General features: G+C 41.1%; 1 long non-coding RNA gene across 1 annotated transcript; it reads right to left on the bottom strand.

Annotated features, from left to right (window-relative positions):
* Positions 1-8,049: 8,049 nt before the first annotated feature.
* On the bottom strand, positions 8,050-9,006 carry LOC121401576. The gene is made up of 3 exons (XR_005966374.1): positions 8,905-9,006; positions 8,674-8,828; positions 8,050-8,587 (listed from the first exon to the last, which is right to left on the bottom strand). It is a non-coding gene; the product is annotated as an uncharacterized LOC121401576 (long non-coding RNA).
* Positions 9,007-20,566: the final 11,560 nt, after the last annotated feature.

The raw sequence follows: 20,566 nt of genomic DNA on the forward strand, positions 1-20,566 counted from the left end.
TTGCCAGTCCAGGCCTGTAGGTAGGGTTGCCACCCGGCCGGTATTTTACCGGCCTAGCCAGTAAAACAACTGTCAAGGCTGGGGCCGGTATTACAAATTTACCAGCAATGTAGCTGCCGGTAAATTTTTAATACTCCTAACAAAATCCCTCAGCTGCCCCCAACCTGCTCAAAATGTACCTGTTTTTCTGTCTTCAGGCCAATTGCGCATTTAGGCCTGCCCCCTTACGCCATGACACGCCCCTTTCTATGTAACGCCCCGTTCCCTTTTACGTCAGGGCCCACCAATTTGCTCCCGCCCCCACCACCAGCTGGTAATCATTGTTTTAAAAGGTAGCAACCCTACTTGTAGGGGACAAAACAAGGGCCATTTTAACATAAAAGTGAAAGTGACTAAAATTAATTATCTATTTGGAAGTGTGCAGGTTCCTTGTCAGTTTTGCAGCAGAAAAATCTGGGCCTAGGACTGCCACCTTTTCTAGAAAAAAATAACAGCCTTCCTATAATAACATTGGAATCAACCATCATTTTTACCGGCCAGGCCTGTAAAATACTGGCCAGGTGGCAACCTATTTGGGCCCCCAAAAGAGAGAACTGGTACTGGTGAAGACTGGTATGGGCAGGGATTTCTCTGTTTCACAGAGGAATTGGAGCACACCAATCAGGGCTGCCATCTAGGGTTGTTACCTTTTAATACAATGCTTACTGGCTGGTGGTGGGGGCGGGAGCAAATGTGACATAAAAGGGGGTGGGTTGTGATGCAGAAAGGGCATGTCATGATGTAAAGGGACGGGACCTTAACGCGCGATTGGCCAGAAGACAGCAGAAAAAGGTACATTTTGAGCGGGTTGGGGGCGGCCGAGGGCTTTTGTTAGTATTATTACAAATTTACCGGCCGCTACATGGCCGGTAAATTTGTAATACCGGCCCCGGCCTTGGCAGGTGTTTTACCGGCTAGGCCATCAGAAATCACAGAGCTCAGTACAAGATACTCTGGGCCCTGCGTGCCCCGCATGTTGTCATGGCCCCGCCCCCTGTCCAGATTCCCCTGGGCAAAAAGGTGGCAACCCTACACAGACATGAGCACTATAAGCCAATTGGTGGACAGGGTCATCCATACAATGTAAGCAAAACCACTGGTGGCCAGACCCCCCTTACAAGAAAAATAAAACAATTGGTGGACCCCCCTCCCAGGGGTGCTTCGCCAATGAGGCGAGTTGAGGCTGTCGCCTCAGTCGGCAGTGCCCCACTAGGTACCAGGGGCAGCAAAAATGCTGCTCCTGGTACTTTAAGAGCGAATTTCCGGGGGAGGGGGGGCAGCAGCAACTGCTGCTGCCTCAGGCGGTGGAGGAGCCAGGATCGCCCCTGGCCCCCCCCCCCCCACAAGTTAAAAAACATTGGTGGTCAGGGGCTCCAAAGAAGATAAATATATAAAAAAAAAAAAAACAATGGTGGGCAGGGGTCCCATAGAAGATTAAAAACAAAAAAACACTGGTGACCAGAGTTTTAGGTTCATTCTCCTCGGAGATGGCAGCTTCTTCAGCCGTGCCAGCAGCTTTGGCTTGGATGGATTCTACTTTGTATTCCTTCAGTGGCTTTGGGTCCTTTTGGTGGCTTTGCCATTACCCGGTTATCCTCAATAACAGTCACCTGCTCTCTGTAATTTATGCAAGGGGTTTTGTAGCCACAGTTAAAATATCCCCTAAGATACAGTCTATTATTTGTTGAAGCTGTGATGCCTCTAGTCCGGCCGCTGTCTGTCCGCTCCCCTGCCCACCCCAGGTGCATAAGTAAATGAGAGATTTGTTGTGCCACCCCTGAAATCGTGCTGCCGTAGGTCCGAGCCTTTGTGGCCTTGCCACAAATCCGTGCCTGGCCAAAACTTATCCTGTGATACTGTTATTATATGAGAAGTCACTTCATGGCAAGTGCATCACACTCCTTGCACTTATGTATAGTTTTGCAAAGCACCATTACATTCATCCAATCTGCTCTGACACATTGTGTGCAACTGGGTAATTGATGCAGAGGACCCTGGAATTTCTGCCATCCTGAAAGAGACAGTAATTCCAAGGTTCCAAGAACTTCCATGAAAAGGGCATTAACTCAAGGGATGAAAACATAATTTTGCCTCTTTATAGGTCCCTGGAAAGGCCTCACCTGGAGTATGCAGTGCAGTTTTGTGATAGCACTTTATCAGGTCTGTAGCCATCACCCAGTTCCTACCATAGGGAATCCTATTTCAGAACACATTAATGATGCAGAACCAGATGTGACATAAAAACTACTGGCCCTTCAGTATTTATGATCTATTTATAAAGCTTGGATGTTGTCATGGCTTGGGTTATTTATTGAACACACATAGTGTCCAAAGCTAATGTGATCTCAAGATCTATAGTATATATATTGGTATTATAGTTATGTGTGAGTATATAGATAGGTTGGTATGCGTGTGTGTATATATATGTGCACTGGGGTTTGTTTGGAGGGTTGAAGTTGATGGTCTTTTTTCAACCCAACTTAACTATATAACTGGTTGCATTTTGCATCAGTGAAAGTTACCCTCAGCTCCATGGCTGGGCTTTTAAGGGGTGGTTCACCTTGTCATTAACTTTTAGTATGTTATACAATGACCATTTCTAAGCAACTTTTCAATTGGTCTTCATTATTTAATTTGTATAGTTTTTTTAATTATTTCAAATGGGGGTCACTGTCCCCCATGCCCAACAAAGGCCCTGTAAGGCTACACATTTAGGGGTTATTTATAAAAATCCAAATTTATATTATTGTCCCAATAAAATAAAGCTCAACCAAATTCACATTCCTTATTTTGCCTTATTTATTAATAAATTAACTCGATATAATTAAAACTCAAAAATTTGTTATTGCCCGAAAACACAGAAAAAGTTGGATTTTTGGTCTGAACCCACCGATGACCACGATAACTACAATTTGGGATAGGTGCCTCTCCCATTGACTTATACAGGAACTTGACAGGTCTGAGATGGTGGATTTTCAGAATCGACTTTTTGCAGCATCAGGGTATATTAAATAATGAAAAATTCTAGTTTTTTTCTTTCTGAGGAAAATTGAGGTTTAATAAATAACCCCTCATTGTGATTGTTATTGATACTTCATATTCCAGTCTCAGAGTAGGATAATCCGTAGCAACCAGATTGCTGAAACTGCAGAGCTGCTGAATGAAAAGCTAAATAACTCAAAAACCACCAATAATAAAAAATGAAAACCAATTGCAAATTGTCTCAGAATATCACTCTCTACACCACATTAAATGTTAATTTAAAGGTGAACAACCCCTTTAAAATATTGTCCTGCTGCAAGTCAATTCACATCAGACTTGGAAATAGAGCTTATGTTCCATGTCAGTAGGAGAGGTATATGCCTTGTTTGCACCCCACATGCTCACAGATGATCGGAATGCCATAACCCCCAGGTACATTTATAACACCTGTGATGCTGTACATTTCCTTGCATTGCATCCCTACAGCTGGCTGTCCACCACTTTGTCATGTTTTTGATTTTCTCCATGCAAACTCGTCAACCTGTGGGTCAGACAGTATTGCTGGACTAAACTGAGAGCTGTAGTTCAACAACAGATCTAGATATCTACTGGTACAAGGGCTCATCTTGGGTCAGAGTCTCATTCCCAAGCCCTGTTACCTTCTGACATTCTCTCTTCCTATTAATTTATATTAGAGCCCCAGAGTTTTTTAATTATCCGCTACTCGCTCCCTCTCCATTCCTGTACTATTTCAAAGTGCCACTGAGGCAGCACCTTATTTTCCATTTCCAAGTATGTTCTGAGTATTTCTACTGCTCTTTGGGTATGAGCTGCTTGAGCAATTTAGTAGTTGAATGAAAGCCAGTGCTCTGGCTGGTACATGGAAAGTATGTGAGGAGGAGAGAGAGTGATAAGGTGTTTTTACCAGGCACAGTGCTATACAGAAAAAGAGGAGTTCATTTTACGACTTCCAGCAGCAACGATTTAACACTGTGCCTCACTCCCTGGTGGAATCTAAAGGAAAAGCCACTTGCAGCACTCCAGCCACTGTGAATCTGGTTTAAGGTTACCCCCAGGCCCGGACTGGCAATCTGTGGGTTCTGGCAAATGCCAGAGGGGGTGCTGTAAGTTTCCCTAGTGAATCACTGTATATTGGGCTGGTGGGAGCTGTTTGGGCTGCTGTGTGGCCTGTTTGGGCCTCTGTGTACCTGAAATGGCAGGGCCTATTTTGAATCTCAGTCCAGGCCTGATTACCCCATTAAATTATACAGTATAACTGAGACACAGAGGATGTAGAGAGTTGTCATTTTTTTAATGTCCGAAATTTAGTTTAAATACATTTACCAACAATGCCTTCTTTATTTTTTGTCCTAGAGAATAAGTGTCCTGCAGTATTTATGCTGGCCAACAACAGTGACATTGTAAAGGTACTACACAATAACTAATCATACATATAATAATATATCCACTATTGGTCGCTCTCATGAAATATAAGGACGGTACAGGTATGGGACCTGTTATCCATAATGCTTGGGACCAGGAGGTTTCTGAATAATGGATCTTTCTGTAGTTTGGATCACATATTTGCAGCCAGACTCAAACTGTCCAGCTTACGGATTCAATGAAGATACAGGTATTGGATCCATTATCTGGAAACCCATTATCCAAAAAGCTCCAAATTACAGAAAGGCCCCATTTTACCCCATTAATCTAATTTTGTTAAAATTATTTCCTTTACTTCTCTGTAGTAATAAAACACTACAGGTATGGGTGTTTTATGGGACCTGGTGTTTTCCGGATAATGGATCTTTCTGTAATTTGGATCGTTAAGTCTACTAGATAATCATGTAAATATTAAACAAACCCAATAGGCCGGTTTTGCTTACAATACGGATTAATTATATCTTACTTTGCATCAAGTAGAAGACAATGTTTTATTATTACAGAGAAAAAGGAAATCATTTTTAAAAATTTGGACTCTATGGGAGACGGCCTTTCCATATTCGGAGCTTTCTGGATAACGGGTATCTAGATAGCAAATCCCATACAGGGGTGTAACAAGTGCATGCAAGTCCCCCCCCGCCAGATAACAGCCTTTCTGTAATTCGGAGCATTCTAAATAACGGGTTTCCTGATAACGGATCCCATACCTGAATATCAATGAATAATATATTCCGTAGTTTGGTGTTACTTCACATTTATGTGTCATATCCATAGCAGACGTGTGTTCTGTCCAACATGCATTCAGAAAAAGGAAAATTGTATTTTATTTAGCATCAACTATGTCCCATAGTGCATTACTTTTATGAAAGGACAACTGCCATACAGAATAAAGAGGAAATGTTACTTACTGTAATTTCTTTTTCCATACAGTCCATACAGCAGCATATATGTGTTAAATCCCCCCTTCCTGTCAGGCAGGATTAGTGAGAGTTAATTAAAAACATTATAATACCCCCCATAGGATGCGTGTAAAAGTAACGTAAAGTAAAGTAAAGTAAAAGTAAAATTACTTCAGCATACACATACCTCCCAATCGTCCAGTTTTTAGAAGGACAGTCCCTCTTTTAACAGCTCAACCCGCAGTCCCTTGTTTGTACTGGAAAGTGTCCCGACATTTATTTCTTCTGATAGATTTCTCTTCCAAAGGCACCTCCTGCAAAGCATCAATGTCCAGCCTGTAATGCCTGGAGAAAGTATGAAGGCTTGATCACGTAGCAACTTTACAAATCTGATTTGGTGGAAGCAGAAGACACTCTGCCCAGGAGGCTGTCATTGCCCGAGTAGAATGGGATTTAATGAAAATTGGAGGGGACAAATTAGCTGCTATATACTGTAGCATGTTTGAAAAGTATCTTTTAGCCATCTAGACAGGGTCAATTTAGAAACTGATAGACTTTTGTTTATCACAGAAAAGGCTATAAAGATATTTTCTGACTTCCTGAAACTTTCTGTCTGCAGTAAATATCTCTTAAGCTGGCCGTAGACGCAAAGATCCGATCATACGAATCTCAAGGGCCCTGAGCAGTTTGCTTTCCTTGATGTATCCCCTCCTCTGGCAGAGGCATCTGTTGTTATTAAAAGCCCCATTGGATCTTGAATCGGCCTCCCTTTGGCATTTCTGGCTGTCTGAAGCCACCAGTCTTGAGAGTCTCTGACTTCCTAGGAGACTATCCAAGTGAAATCTAGAGATTCTTTTGACCTGTCCCAGAGTGTCAAAATCTGATGTTGAAGGGGATGCATGTGTAGCCTGGCCCAAGGAAGAGCCTCTATGGAAGTTGTCATCAGACCTAACACCTTCATCATCTGTCTCAAGGAGACAGGAAACAGATTTTTGAGGTGACTGACGTTTTCTATAATACTGCCTATTCTCTAGGTGACTATCATCTCCTCCGTATTGATGCACATCCCCAGAAACTGCTTTTTCCTTTTAGGGAAGCAGAGGCAATTTTTCCTTGTTGCCAATCCAGCCAATATACTGAAGGATCTTCAATGACCTCACTAGATGTTTTAGAAGGAGGGAAGCTGACACTGCCCGGAACAACCAATTGTCTAGATACGGTATCGCAAGAATACAATCCTGATGAAGGACCACTGTAACAGATGTGACTACCTTTGTGAATACCTTTGAAGCAGAAGTAATACCGAAGGGCAGGCCCCAAAACTGAAAGTGATGAAGCTGATCCTTTAGGAGAACTGCAATTCTTAGAAACTTTCTGTAAATGGGTAAACTAGGTATATTGAGATAGGCTTCCTTCAAATCCAAGGTTGCAATGTAGTCTCCCGACTCTATCATTTGCAGAGTCGATTTTATTGTTTCCATCCTAATGTGTTTCTTGTGAATGAAACGATTGACAAATCTGAGGTCTATGATGGTGCGAAAAGAACCATCCAGCTTTGGGACTAGGAAAACGGTAGAATAAGTGATGCAGCGCTCCTCTAGAAGAGGAACTTTTTCCAACACCCTCTTTTTACAAAATATAGAGATAGCCTCTTCCAAGGCACTTTGCTTTCATGGAAAAGAATTTCTGGGAAATAATCTTCGAAGGGAGGAAAAGCAAAACATTTGATTCTGTATCTCTCCTCTACCAGCTGAAGAACCCACTGGTCTGAGAAGGTTTCTACCCAGTGGTCAAAAAAAAAAGCCAGTCTTCCACCCACCAGAAGAATCTGGTGTCAAAACTCCCACTTATAGGCTGATGACACTATGACAGGGACTTACCCCTGCCCCTTTGAGACCTGGGTGGTCCACCCTGGCATCTGGATGAGTGGGGCTTATGCTTCTCCTTTTCACCATACCTTGGTTGCCTGAAATTTACTGGAGACATCTTTTGCCGGAGAAAAAAAATTACTTCTCCACTTCATCCTCTGCTTGTCTTGAAGCAGGGTCTTAACCACCTTCTCCATGAGAGTGTCTAATTTGGAGCCAAAAAGGGCTTAGAGGGCATGTTACACAGATTAGTCTTAGATGTGGTGTCAGCAGACCACAGCTTAAGCCAGATAGCTTTCCTAGCTGTGGTAAAAAGGGCCATATTCTTAGAAGGTAAAGAAAGAAATAACCGGCACTCAGGACATTGACGCGTGTTTATTCAATGTAACGTTTCGTGGGCGTATCCCTTCGTCAGACCATATTCTTAGAAGCCAACTTTAAGGATTCAATGGAGACATCTCATAAAAATTCGGATGACTATTTTATTCCCTTAAGGGATTTCAATAGCTGGTCCCTAGATAATTTAGCCTCAACATTCTACTCTGGCTGCGTGAGCCAGTTTCTTAAGGCTCTAGAAATAGTAGAAACTGCAACCAGTGGCTTACACTGTACTGAAGCAGAAGTGTAAAATATGTCTCAAAAAAACTCTGCCCTGCAGTCCATTGGGTCTTTAAGACCTGACCCATCTTTCACTGGATTGGTAGTGTGCTTAGAAAGACAAGCCACCACTACGTCTGCCAATGGAGCGGATTCCCAAGCCTCAGCTTCCTCATCAATGGGAAATAATAACTTAAATCTCTTATTAATAATGGCTGTTTATTGGGATTTTTCTAGTCAAAGGTGGCTCCTGCAATGTCTGGGGAATCAGAAATAAGTGTAAAAGCAGTATAACATATACATACACTAACTGGAAAGAAACAGGTTTGTGTCAGAATACTAATACAGTTACACAGCACACATTGAGCACTAAATTGGTTGACCTGTTACTCAGGCCCGGACAGGCCTGGATTCTGGCAAATGCCGGAGGGGCGGCAGTAAGATGCCATAGGCAGTCACTATTTAGTGTGTTGGTTGAGCCGATGTTTGGGCCTCTGTGTACTTGAAATAGCAGGACCTACTTTGCATTTCAGTCCAGGCCTGCTGTTACCTATTGAAAATAAACTGGTGCATAAAATCAATAGATCTCAGGTAGGCAAAGAATGTATCCATCAACACAGCACATCATTAGGAGATCTAAAGGGGAGCATTCTTCTTTATTCTCTGCTTGCCTTCTCTTCATTAAATACATTCTTCTCTATAGCTCTCTGCTGCGAGTTCTTGGAATGTCAAAATAAATTGAAGAATATTCCGAATATACTGAAATAACAAGAGAGTTGCTATTATCCTCTGCAAAGCAAGACACATCCATAAGATTAAGTACCTGATAACTAACAGTAACGTACCTAGCACCGGTGGGCACAAGTTCAGGAAGTGCCCTCCGCGCCTCCCTCCAGACGCAATTTTCTTAACAGATTTGGCCGTGCACAAGGCTCCCACAGGCCCCAGGGGGCGCAGGCACTGGTGTGATTTCATCCCTGTACCCCTGGTAGTTCCACCACTGATAACAAAAATAAATCAAACAAACAAAAAACCCCAATATTTTATAATAACAATAAATCACAAAGTATACTCACCAAGTGAAGGGAGAGGCCCAGGTACACCTCCCTGAGCCCTCAGCAAAGGGATAGGTTCAAAACCGAAAAATTGTAGAGCAGGCACTCGAATGAGCAATCTTCCACCAGGAAAAATATTAAAGTAAAAAAAAAAATTTATTGTGTCATTATTACAGCCTTACGCATTTCATGTTCACAACACTTAGTCATTAGCCTATGTCATTTTTTACTTTAATATTTTGCCAGGTGGAAGATTGCTCATTCGAACCTGCTCTACAAATTTTTCGGTTTCAATAAATCACAAAGTGTTCCCATAAGATCAGGGCCCCGACCTTTCTGCAACGGCAGCATCTGGAGGATCATTTACTGGCCATGCAACTAAAACATTAAGGAGCAGATTTATTGACCTTTAAGATCAGGATTTTGCTGCAGTTGAATATTGTGTCGATAGCCCACGGATGTCATTTGCATTTCGAAATTGATCTGATTAAACGTCTTTAAAATATATATTGACATGAATGATGATAAAAAGCAAAAATAGGATAACTAGTATAATCATGTTTTCTTCCAGTTAAGCACTTTTTTAAAACCCATAAAGCAAGCAAAAAAAAAAGCAGACAAGCTAAAATAGAATGAACAGGTCATGTAGTTTGGCCATTTGGTCACTAGAGGGATAGAGTGAGGTTACACATTGAATGTAGGGCTGATAACAGGCATGTGTGCCGCAGGCTAAAAGGGGACATTTATCTTTGGGGTTTTTGTGTCACAGATGAATGTAATCAAAGCAACTCTGCAACTGGTCTTCATTTTTTGTGCATTTTTTTAAAAAAAATCTCATCTGCATTTCTATTCTGCCTCTCCTTATCATGAGACCAGTGGCCCAAAAAGGAGATAAAGCAGGTTTATTGTAAGGCATATTATATTTATTACCCAGTCTACTATTGGCCCTTTATGCTCCATGTTCCTGCAGTAGTGCAGTGGGTGCTGAGATTTTTTTTGCACTATGCACCATGGGCAACTAGGCAAATACATGTACCGGGTAGTAGGGGGGGAGTTAAAAGAAATTTTTTTTGGCAATTCAATCCTATTAGTTTAATTTAATAATTAAATGATTTTTAGCATATTTAAGGTATGGTGATCCAAATTACTGAAAGATCCCATATCTGGAAAACCCCAGGGGGCAAATTAACTAAGCGCCGTAGCGCCTAATGCTAGCGTCAATTCGCTAGCGTTGGTCATTTTCGTTACTTCGCAAATTCACTAACGAACGCTGGCGTACATTCGCTAGTGTTACTTCACACCCTTACGCCTGGCGAATTTGCGCAACGGACGTAACTACGCAAGTTCACTAACGCGCGCATTGTACTGAACGCTACCTTTTATGCTAGACTTCCATCGCCACTTCAGAACAGGCGAATCGCAATAGAGTAGATAGGGATTGCTTCAAAAAAAGTTCAAATTTTTTCTAAGTCTGGCTGGCGTTTTTTCTATATTATGGGTGATAGGATGAAAAAGATCAAAACATTTTTTGGGGCTCCCCTCCTTCCCCCCTACATTTCCTAACTCATGGTAACTTAACTGTACAGTGGGCACATGTGTAGGGCAAAATAAAAATGTTATTTGATGTTTTGAAGGTTTCCCAGCCATTTGTAGTGCTGCTACATATTCCTCCATTGAAATTTGAATTTGGCGCCGTATGCAAATTAACCATCGCTATCGTAACTTCGCTTCGCTTAGCGAATCAACGCTAGCGCAACTTAGCAACCTTAAGCTACTCCTGAGCGCAACTTCGGATTTTAGTGAATTTGCAAAACTACGCCTGGCGAAGTGCGGCGAAGTTACGCCTGGCGCAACTACGAATCTTAGTGAATTTGCCCCTAAGTCATTACTGTAGCCATGTTTTAGATGTACTACTACTATTACTCATCCAATGCCATTAACTTTAGTTCACCCATCTTAACATTCAAGATTTACAGATCAGTGGGCATACATTTAAAGAGGTGGTTCACCCTTAAGTTAACTTTTAGTATGTTATAGAACGGCTAACTGGAAGCAAGTTTTCAATTTGTTTTAATTTTTTTTTTTTTTTTATAGTTCTTAAATTATTTGCTGTTTTTTTCTGATTCTTTCCAGATTTCAAAAAGTGGTCACTGACCCCATCTAAAAAAACAAATGCTCTGTAAGGCTACAGATTTATCGTACTTGCTACATTTTATTACTCATCTTTCTATTCAGTCCCTCTCCTATTTATATTCTAGTTCAAATCAGTGCATGATTGCTAGTAACCAGACTGCAAAAATGGAGAGCTGCTGAATAAAAATCTAAATAACCAGAAAAATAAAAAACAAAACCCATAATTATAAAAAATGGAAACCAATTGAAATCTGTCTCAGAATATCACTCTCTACATGATACCGAAAATTAATTTAAAGGTGAACAACACCTTTAATACATCTACCATACTGTATATCATTTACCCTAGTACATATCAAAAGGATACAAAGTAAGAGCTATACCCACTTTGCTTCATTAAATCTCCACTAAATGCCAACAGCCTGCTTTCTATGAAAAAAAAACCCACTGCTATACTACAGGGCTGAGTGTAGCACACTTCCGAAAATGTTAGGGAGGTTGTATATACTTTTTTCCAATGAAGAAGCAGACAGGAAGTGCCCTCCTTGGTTTGCTATTAAATGCATTCATTCTGGCTATACAAGTAATATCAAAAAAGTGGCAGTCTGGGTTTTGTAAGTGGCAGTTGTCAGACAACTAGTGCATTCAAGCATTTGCTATTGCCAGAAATGGGGGAAGATTGGGTTGACTGGGTGCTGCACCCTCAGGAGTAGTTCACCTTTAATTAAACTTTAATAAACAAAATTTAGACATTGATATTATGAGACAACTTGCAATAGGCCTTCGTTTTTAACCTTGTATGGTTGGTATTTTAGCTACTATGTGATTGCTAGGGTCTATTTTACCCTAGTGACCATGCAGCATGAACAGGAATCTGTAGGTAGAAGAATCTTCGCAGAGGTTTAACAAACCAGTACCTTTTATATCCGGTACTAATTTCTTAAGTATGAGGCACAGGTTCTTGAATCTGATATACAGTACAGACAATGTAGGTTCTGTGAGGGAAAACTATTATTTTTTGTTGCCATTGTGTCTTACCCCACAATAAACATATACAACTAGCCAACTACAATAGTCCATGGAGCCCTCGTTCTTAAAGGTCATTTAGGAAATTTTGTAGACTAGTGGGTCAATTTTAAAGGTGCATAGTGTGCAAAACTGGCAAAAATCTGTGGTTCCTCTGCTATGGCCAAGTACTGATGCGAAAGACCTGTATGCCTGCATTCCTCAAGGCAATGGGGTGGAAACCTGAATATCCATCTCAGAGTTTACTTTAACTGTTTAATGGTTGTTTGTGTTGTCTTGAGAAGAATTATCCTTGTGAAAAGTTAGAATTTCCAAATATTATGCTTAGAGACATAATAATGGCTAGTTTCCCCACAAAAATAGTCCTCGTTACTAATGATGAATTCAAAACCCTCAGTTCTTATTATATAGTCAAATGGAGGGTTTTAGTAATGGAATTAAAGGACCAGTAACGTCAACATTTTTTTTAAAAAAATGTTTTTTAAATAACGAAAAAAAAACCCACCAAGACATATTTAACTTTAAAATCGCAAAGGCTTTACTAAAAAATAAACTCCGCTTTCGCTCCTCTACAGAAAAGGCATCAGGGCGACGATCCATCGTTCGGCACTCGATTTCTTCTCCCTGGCTATCTCCTATAGAAGGCAGGGATGAGAAATCAAGTGCCACACGATGGATCGTCGCCCTGTCGCCTTTTCTGAAAAGGAGCGCAAGCGGAGTTTCGATAAGTTATTTTTTAATAAAGACTTTGCGATTTTAGCGTTTTTTTTCGTTTTATACAAACAAATTATTTTTAAAAATGTTGCCGTTACTTTAATCAATTATGATGTATTGAGTAACAATGACACCTCGGGGGGTTATTTATCAAAGGTCGAATTTTAGAGTTTTATATACCTCAAATTAACTCACAACTCGAATGGTTACTAGTTTGAAAAAAAACTTGAATGGGAAAAACTGTAGTCAGCGAGTTCGGGCAAAACCCTCTGAAAAAACTGGAACATCATGGAGGCTATTAACATCTTCAAATGGTTCAAGGGACCTCTGCCATTGACTCCTACATGACCTCGACAGGTTTTAGATGGTGTTTTTTGGGATTCAAGCTATTTCCAGGGTCGGGGTATAATAAATCTCGACCAAAAATAAACACGAAAACTCAAATTTTTGTGGAAAACAGAACTCAAACCTTAATAAATTGCCCCTTTGTGTATTGCGGTAATTGACATGAATGAAAGCACCTATCACTCCTTGCGATAAGAGCAGGGGCTACAGAGGAAGCAGACCCTGCGGCTGCAGGGGGGCCCAGGTAAAACAGGTCAACTTCTAGACATTTTCGGGGCCTGAAAAATAATTTGCTGTGGGGCCCAGTAATATCTAGTTACGCCACTGGATAAGAGTCTTCTATTCATGTCAGTGATAGGGTTGCCACCTTTTCTGAAAAAAAATATCGGCCTTCATATATATTTCTCTTTTTTCCTTATTAATAACATTGGGATCAACCATAGTTTTTACCGGTCAGGCCTGTAAAATACCGGCCAGGTGGCAACCCTAGTCAGTGATAGGAGGCATAACACAGTATTCTTTAATGATGTGTGGACTGGGCCAAAACCCACGGGTCAGGCAGGTTTGGGCCAACATTCGCACAGGATTTGCTGGTCGTTGACGGGTTTGGGCTTAGCTCTCGCTTCCACCTCCCCATCACCAACATTACTCTGCTTCTGCTTCCAGCAGCCTCTATTTATAGCCACCTACCTGCCCCACCCCAACTCTGATGTCACAAAGGGGGCATGTTTATAACTATAGGTAAACTATAAATAGAAGTACCTTTCTCAAGTTGGGAGTGGGCGGGTTAGGGTCAGGTGCATAGTGTATTTCTAGTTATGAGGTAAAGTGAAAACCTTGTCTCAGGAGGCATGTTACCAGTAATGGTAAAAAAGCATCCCTTGGTAAATGTCTTTTTTTACTCCAAATGCATCTCTTATAGCGCAGAGAGCACAAATTAGCTTTTTTTACCAATGCCTTTTTTTTTTTAGCAAACCCTTGTTATAGAGTAAACTATATTCCATTTAATTGAATATTAATAAGCTGGCATTTTATAATATCCAGGTTACTGTATATATTGCTGATGTTTCACACATCTCCAATAAAATAAAACTGGCACACCTGCAGAAAAATACAGACACACTCTCCCAGAGTATAAATAGAGAATGGTACAATATATATAAATATATTTTAACAGGCAGAGAAACAAAAAACAAAGCAGCAACAACAAGGACTATTCTTGAATAACACAGAGATTCCTGGGAAGATGGGTGGGTCAGTGATTGGACAATGAGGTCACTGGGATGTGGAAGGTGGATTCTTAGTGAAGATTTCAAATTATATAATGGGATGAGTCAGAATAGTAATCCTGCACACTAATTAAATAAGCAGACTGGGTTGGATACATTTAAATATACTTACAGAAAAGAATTTTTGGGCAAATCCAAGTATATACTGTAAGACAGATCAAATACATATTACTCAGTCAGCAGTCACAGAAAGCATCTAAAGACAAAGGATCTGGCCTGTGAGAATCACCCCACTGGTTTGGGTGAAAGCCTTTATCAAGGTGAAGTTTTGGATATACTGTAGTGAGTGGCAAACAGAAGATATGGACTGGACGAGAGTGATGGAGACTGGGTTGGACTGGCTAGGGCATGAGCTTCATGCACCCCCTCAAATAATGACCCACTAAGTTATGAGATGCCAATGTCTTTGCCATAAATCTTCAGCGGTGTTATCAATAAACAAAGAACTTCCCCTTATGTGTATAACACGTTGCATGTGTGAATTCTTTTATACAGAGACAAGTTGCCTAGAGGCATCTTAATGAATTCAGGAACTGCTTCTTTTTTATTTGCTAAATGCTGACCATACTACGTAGTTTCAAAACTTTCAGACACTTTGGGTTTAAGACCTTATTTAGGGTCACTGGTTTCTAATAGCACACGTGTTACATGCAGCTTTCTCCACTGGGCCCTCATATAGTCACTGATCTGCACACATTTCAACACTAACTCATTATTGATGGATACAGACACAGTCACAAATTACCCACATACCAATTATCCACTCCAAGCATACAGTGCTGTTGGTATTTTCTGGAGTCTCTAATCTAAACAAGATCTCCTTGGGTACAAATTTCTCACGGCTCTGGTACTTTCAGGGTTGGACTGGGGAGTACTAGGCCGACCTGGGCCGTCACCCCTTAGCAGCCCCAGATCCAGTCTTGATCTTGTCCAGAGGCTGCAACCCTTCCCTCCTTCCCACCACATGTACCTTTTTACTTCTGTTCTTTGTGGCCACAATTTGGGGGAAGTCAAGAGGAGCATAGCAAGCACCCACAGCTGTCGGCGGGGCCCACTGGGTTTTTTCCTGGTGTCCCGCCAACCCCGGGTACAACATACTATATTTTTACTAAGACCTCCTGCCTCAGTTTCCCCAGCACCATCCACCCTCCTGCATGTAAAAGCCCATGAAAGCCTAGACCTGGTATCCTTTACTTGCAATGCTCCTGCAGAGTACATATAGATCAGGGGTCCCCAACCTTTTTTACCCTTGAGCCACATTCAAAAATACACAAGGATGCAAAAAAGTTTATGGGGTGTCAAATAAGGGCTGTGATTTGGTAGCCACTATGTGGACTGGCAGCCTACAGGAGGCTCTGTTTGGCAGTGCACCTGGTTTTTATGCAACCAAAACTTGCCCCCAACTTGCCTCCAAATCAGGAATTCAAAAATAATCACCTGCTTTGAGGCCACTGAGAGCAACATCCAATGGGTTGGTGAGCAACGAGCTACTGGTTGGGGACCACTGATATAGGTAATAGGCACAGAGTGCCCTTGTGCCCATAGAACTGTGCAGTGTACAGTGCTTCCCTGTCACAACTAATACACACAAAATTCTAGGAGTCACAGGTACAGACTGAGAATTTAAATAGGCCCAAACAGCCCCCACCAGCCCACTAAATACTGACTTTCTATGGCACTTTATATCAGCCCCTCTGGCATTTGCCAGAACCCACAGATTGCCAGTCCGGCCCTGAGTTCTAGGCACTACAGTAGTCTGCATAGTCTTTCTCTGTTCATTCTTCCATTATGAGCAACAGTGTCATTTTTATAGGTACATCATTAGGTTAAATTAATGAACTGACTTAAAATGCTGTAACTGAATTCCAATTCTTTCGTTAATGTTTGACTGGCATTTACTATTGGAACAATATGAACTGAGGTCATAAAGCCAGTATTGGTCCCTATGATTACTGGCCACAATATCTACTTTGTTCTCTCTTTATATTATTTTCCCATCACCCCCACCATAAGCCCACATTGTCTGGTCACTCTATTTTCCACCCAGTCAACCACACCACACGCTATAAGCTGCAGAAGCAGGAAATGTTGCAGTGAGAAATGCTGGGTGTGATTGGCATGCTAAGCACTGAGCATTCCTACTCAGTAGTGACATATATGAATTCATATAATGTTGCAGAGCCGGCTGTTGCACACAGAACACACATAATCTTTTGCAGCAGGTTTTGTAATGGGAAAAATTCACGTTTGTGCCGTTACCATTAATCTATCATGTTAAAACTCATATTGCACATACAAACTCCTTGCATACAGTGGTCAGAACAGAATCTAACTCCGGGAATAAGTGCTACAAGGCATCAGTGCTAACAGCTAAGCCTGCACCACAAAGAAATAATTGTATAAATAATTGTTTAATCAATTCATGGTAAAGCCATGGCCTTACACATTCCATCCCTTATACATAGGCATTCAGGATCTTCAGACTTTTTTAAAGGAGAAGGAAAGCTAAGCAGTTTATTGCCAATAGATTAGCCACAATAGTGCAAGCTATAACACTATATTTATTCTGCAGAATGCTTTACAATACTGAGTAAACAGCTCTAGAAACTCTCTCTGTTTGTTTAGGACAGCAGCTGCCGTATTAGATTGGTGTGACATCACTTCCTGCCTAAATCTCTCCCTGCTCACCAGTGGCGGAACTACCGGGGGAGCAGGGGGTGCGAGCGGGCCAGGGCCCGCACCCCCTCAGGGCCCCCCGGCAGTCCATTCGCCGCTGAAAATGCGGCCATACGGAGGGGGAGGGGCCCGGCTGTGCATCACATACCAGGGCCCGCCCCCCTCTAGGATCGCTACTGCTGCTCACTCATAGCTCTGGGCTCAGATTACAGCAGGGAGGGGGGAAAGGGAGAGGGGAGCAAACTGAGCATGCTCAAGCCCAAGCCCTGGAGGTTTAAGCTGAAAACAGGAAGTCTGATACAGAAGCCCATGTGTACACAATAGAAGGAAAGAAATGCTGTGTTTCTTTTGACAGAGGACTCAGACATTACTTTGAGGGTTCACTTGTGTATTTATATAGACCTTTCTAATAAAGTTTACTTAATTTCAGGCTTTCCTTCTCCTTTAAATCATCTTGTGGCTTGAGATCCTTAAAGGGATACTGTCATGGGAAAACATGTTTTTTCCAAAACGCCTTAGTTGATAGTGCTGCTCCAGCAGAATTCTGCACTGAAATCCATTTCTCAAAAGAGCAAACAGATTTTTTTTATATTCAATTTTGAAATCTGATATGGGGCTAGACATATTGTCAGTTTCCCAGCTGCCCCAGTCATGTGACTTGTGCCTGCACTTTAGGATGGAACTACTTTCTGGCAGGCTGTTATTTCTCCTACTCAATGTAATTGAATCAGTCTCAGTGGGACTTGGCTTTTACTATTGAGTGCTGTTCTTAGATCTTCCAGGGAGCTGTTATCTTGTGTTAGGGAGCTGCTATCTCGTTACCTTCTCATTGTTCTGTTGTTAGGCTGCTGGGGGGGAGGGGGTTATATCACTCCAACTTACAGTACAGCAGTAAACAGTGACTAAAGTTTATCAGAGCACAAGTTACATGACTGGGGGCAGCTGGGAAATTGACAATATGTCTAGCCTCATGTCAGATTTCAAAATTGAATATAACAAAATCTGTTTGCTCTTTTGAAAAATGGATTTCAGTGCAGAATTCTGCTGCAGCAGTACTATTAACTGATGCATTTTGAAAAAAACATGTTTTCCCATGACAGTATCCCTTTAATGGCAATAATAAGTGCTGTTAAAGCATGAAACACGTAAGGCTATGGTCTTCGGGGGTTTGTATGTTTTTATATTATAGATTAAATAACAATTATTTTACTATCTCACTATATGTTTGTGCAGGTGCAGGATTCCTATTGTTTTTTTATTTAATATATGGATGATATATAGATCTTGCTATTAATAAGGGTTAACAAATTTTTATAATGCAGTAACACTCCCCTTAACAACAGCTACGCCACCGCACTGCATTAGGCAGGCTCATGGCAAGTGTTTGCTGAGATAATAATCCAAGCAGCTAATTCTTTCTTAATTCTTCATGTGACTGCCATATCTGTTTCCTGCTGGCAAATTACAGTATGGTAAATTCATAACCAAGCATTAAATTCAATACTACGTAAGTTGTCAGTTGCCGGTTGACCTTTACTTGCATGCCCTTTTCCCATAGAAAATGAATCTGATGCAGCTTGTTACAGTGAGGAGCATGCTTCAAGGCCATAGAACAAACACTTGTTTTTTGGGTTTTTTTTAAACTGACAAGTGATTTTTTAGATAGTTTTGCAGTCCCACCATATGTGGAACATGGTATTTGTACAGCTCAATTCAAGGAATGCAATATTATTGGTAATACCTTGTGTGTGCCAGCCAGTAGCCCAATTTTGGACACACCATTTTCTATGGAAATAAGCTCCAAATTCTATGCTCCCTGCTGCATCAGTGGCTGGTTATCACCATAAACTTACACCATTAAAGTTTGTTAAAGGAAACAAACAAACCAAGGGCACACATACATGTTAGGTCACAGTTAAAGGGGTGGTTCAAATTAACTTTTAGTATGTTATGCAATGGCCAATTCTACGCAACTTTTCAACTAGTTTTCATTATTTATTTTTTTATAGTTTTATAGTTATTTGCCTTTTTCTTCTGACTTTCCAGCTTTCAAATGGGCCCCTTCTAAAAAGCAAATGCTCTGTAAGGGAAATGTATTGTTATTGCTACTTTTTATTTCTCATCTTTCTATTCAGGCCTCTCCTATTCATATTCCAGTCTCTTATTCAAATCAATGCATGGTTGCTAGGGGAATTTGGACCCTAGCTACCAGTCTGCTTAAAATGCAAATTGAAGAGCTGCTGAATAAAAAGCTAAATAACTCAAAAACCTTAAATAATAAAAAATGAAAACCAATTGCAAATTGTCTCAGAATACCACCCTCTACATCATACTAAAAGTTAACCCAAAGGCGAACAACCCCTTTAATGGATGGAGTTCTGCCTTTTTCCTGTTACAGTGAGAGCTGCAGTATTTTTGGTCAGGTGATCTGGAGAGAGCGCACAAACCATCACAAAATGGTGGTTTAAGGAAAATATATAAAGGGGCAACATTTTCTGCTATATACAGTATATTCCAGTTTGGTAAGATTCTTTAATAGGCCACTTGATATGATATAAAGTAACTATCTCTATCTAACTTATAGCTTTCCTTTAAGAAGCTATCCCATCCTATAAGGGCTTGTCTCATCTCCTTGGAAATTCCCAGTCTGTGATATGGCTTTCTTGTGCCTGATGTTCCTTTTGTAATCTTCTATAAAAAAAATTCTGTCCATTGGGATCACTTTGCATGCAAAGTTAAGTATCCTTAATAACTCCTTGTAATCCTCTCCAAGTCATCTTTTCTTTACTCAGAGCACTTGCTACCTGCGATCTGCCTGTCTGTACTTTTTCACTAGGCAACTTGCACAAGCCTAACGCGGCATCAATCTCAATACCACAGAAGGACAAGTTTGTTCTGGGCTGAACTGTTTTTCCTTCAGCGATAGGCACAACAAAGTTAGATAACATATTTTGCTGTTTGTCTAACAACCATTTGCACACTCCTGTTCCCTGTTAACCAACAACCAATAAAACCGTAATGGTAATGGGTTATCCTCTTCTTGACCTGACATTTTAACTGAACACCAAAGCAAGAATGTATTGAAGTCCTCAAATAATGAACAAGATATTGCGCATCCCATAGGTAGACACTTATCCATGTAATAACTATTTAGGAGGAAGCAACCTGTGCTATCTGGGTGCAATGGCAGAAGGAGGAAGGCTAATTCTGTATCTAGCTTGGTCTTTTCGGCCCTTGATCCCTTGGCTTTACTAGATCTAAGGTTTGGTCAAATGATTGGTACTTTTCAGAACAAAGCCCTTTATCTATGCTGTCATTAAACAAAGCTCCTTGGGGTACAAAAGGTGCTGAATAAGTCTATATTTTCCTGGCTCTAGGGGACAACTCCTGGGAGTGGCATTAGTCCTTCAAAGGAAGGTTAATTGAAGGGACCCTACAATGTGCCCTAACCGAAGTTCCTTTGACAACATAGCCATTACTATATCAGGATAATATGCATT

Source organism: Xenopus laevis, chromosome 3L, assembly GCF_017654675.1.
Source record: "Xenopus laevis strain J_2021 chromosome 3L, Xenopus_laevis_v10.1, whole genome shotgun sequence".
NCBI lineage: Eukaryota > Metazoa > Chordata > Amphibia > Anura > Pipidae > Xenopus > Xenopus laevis.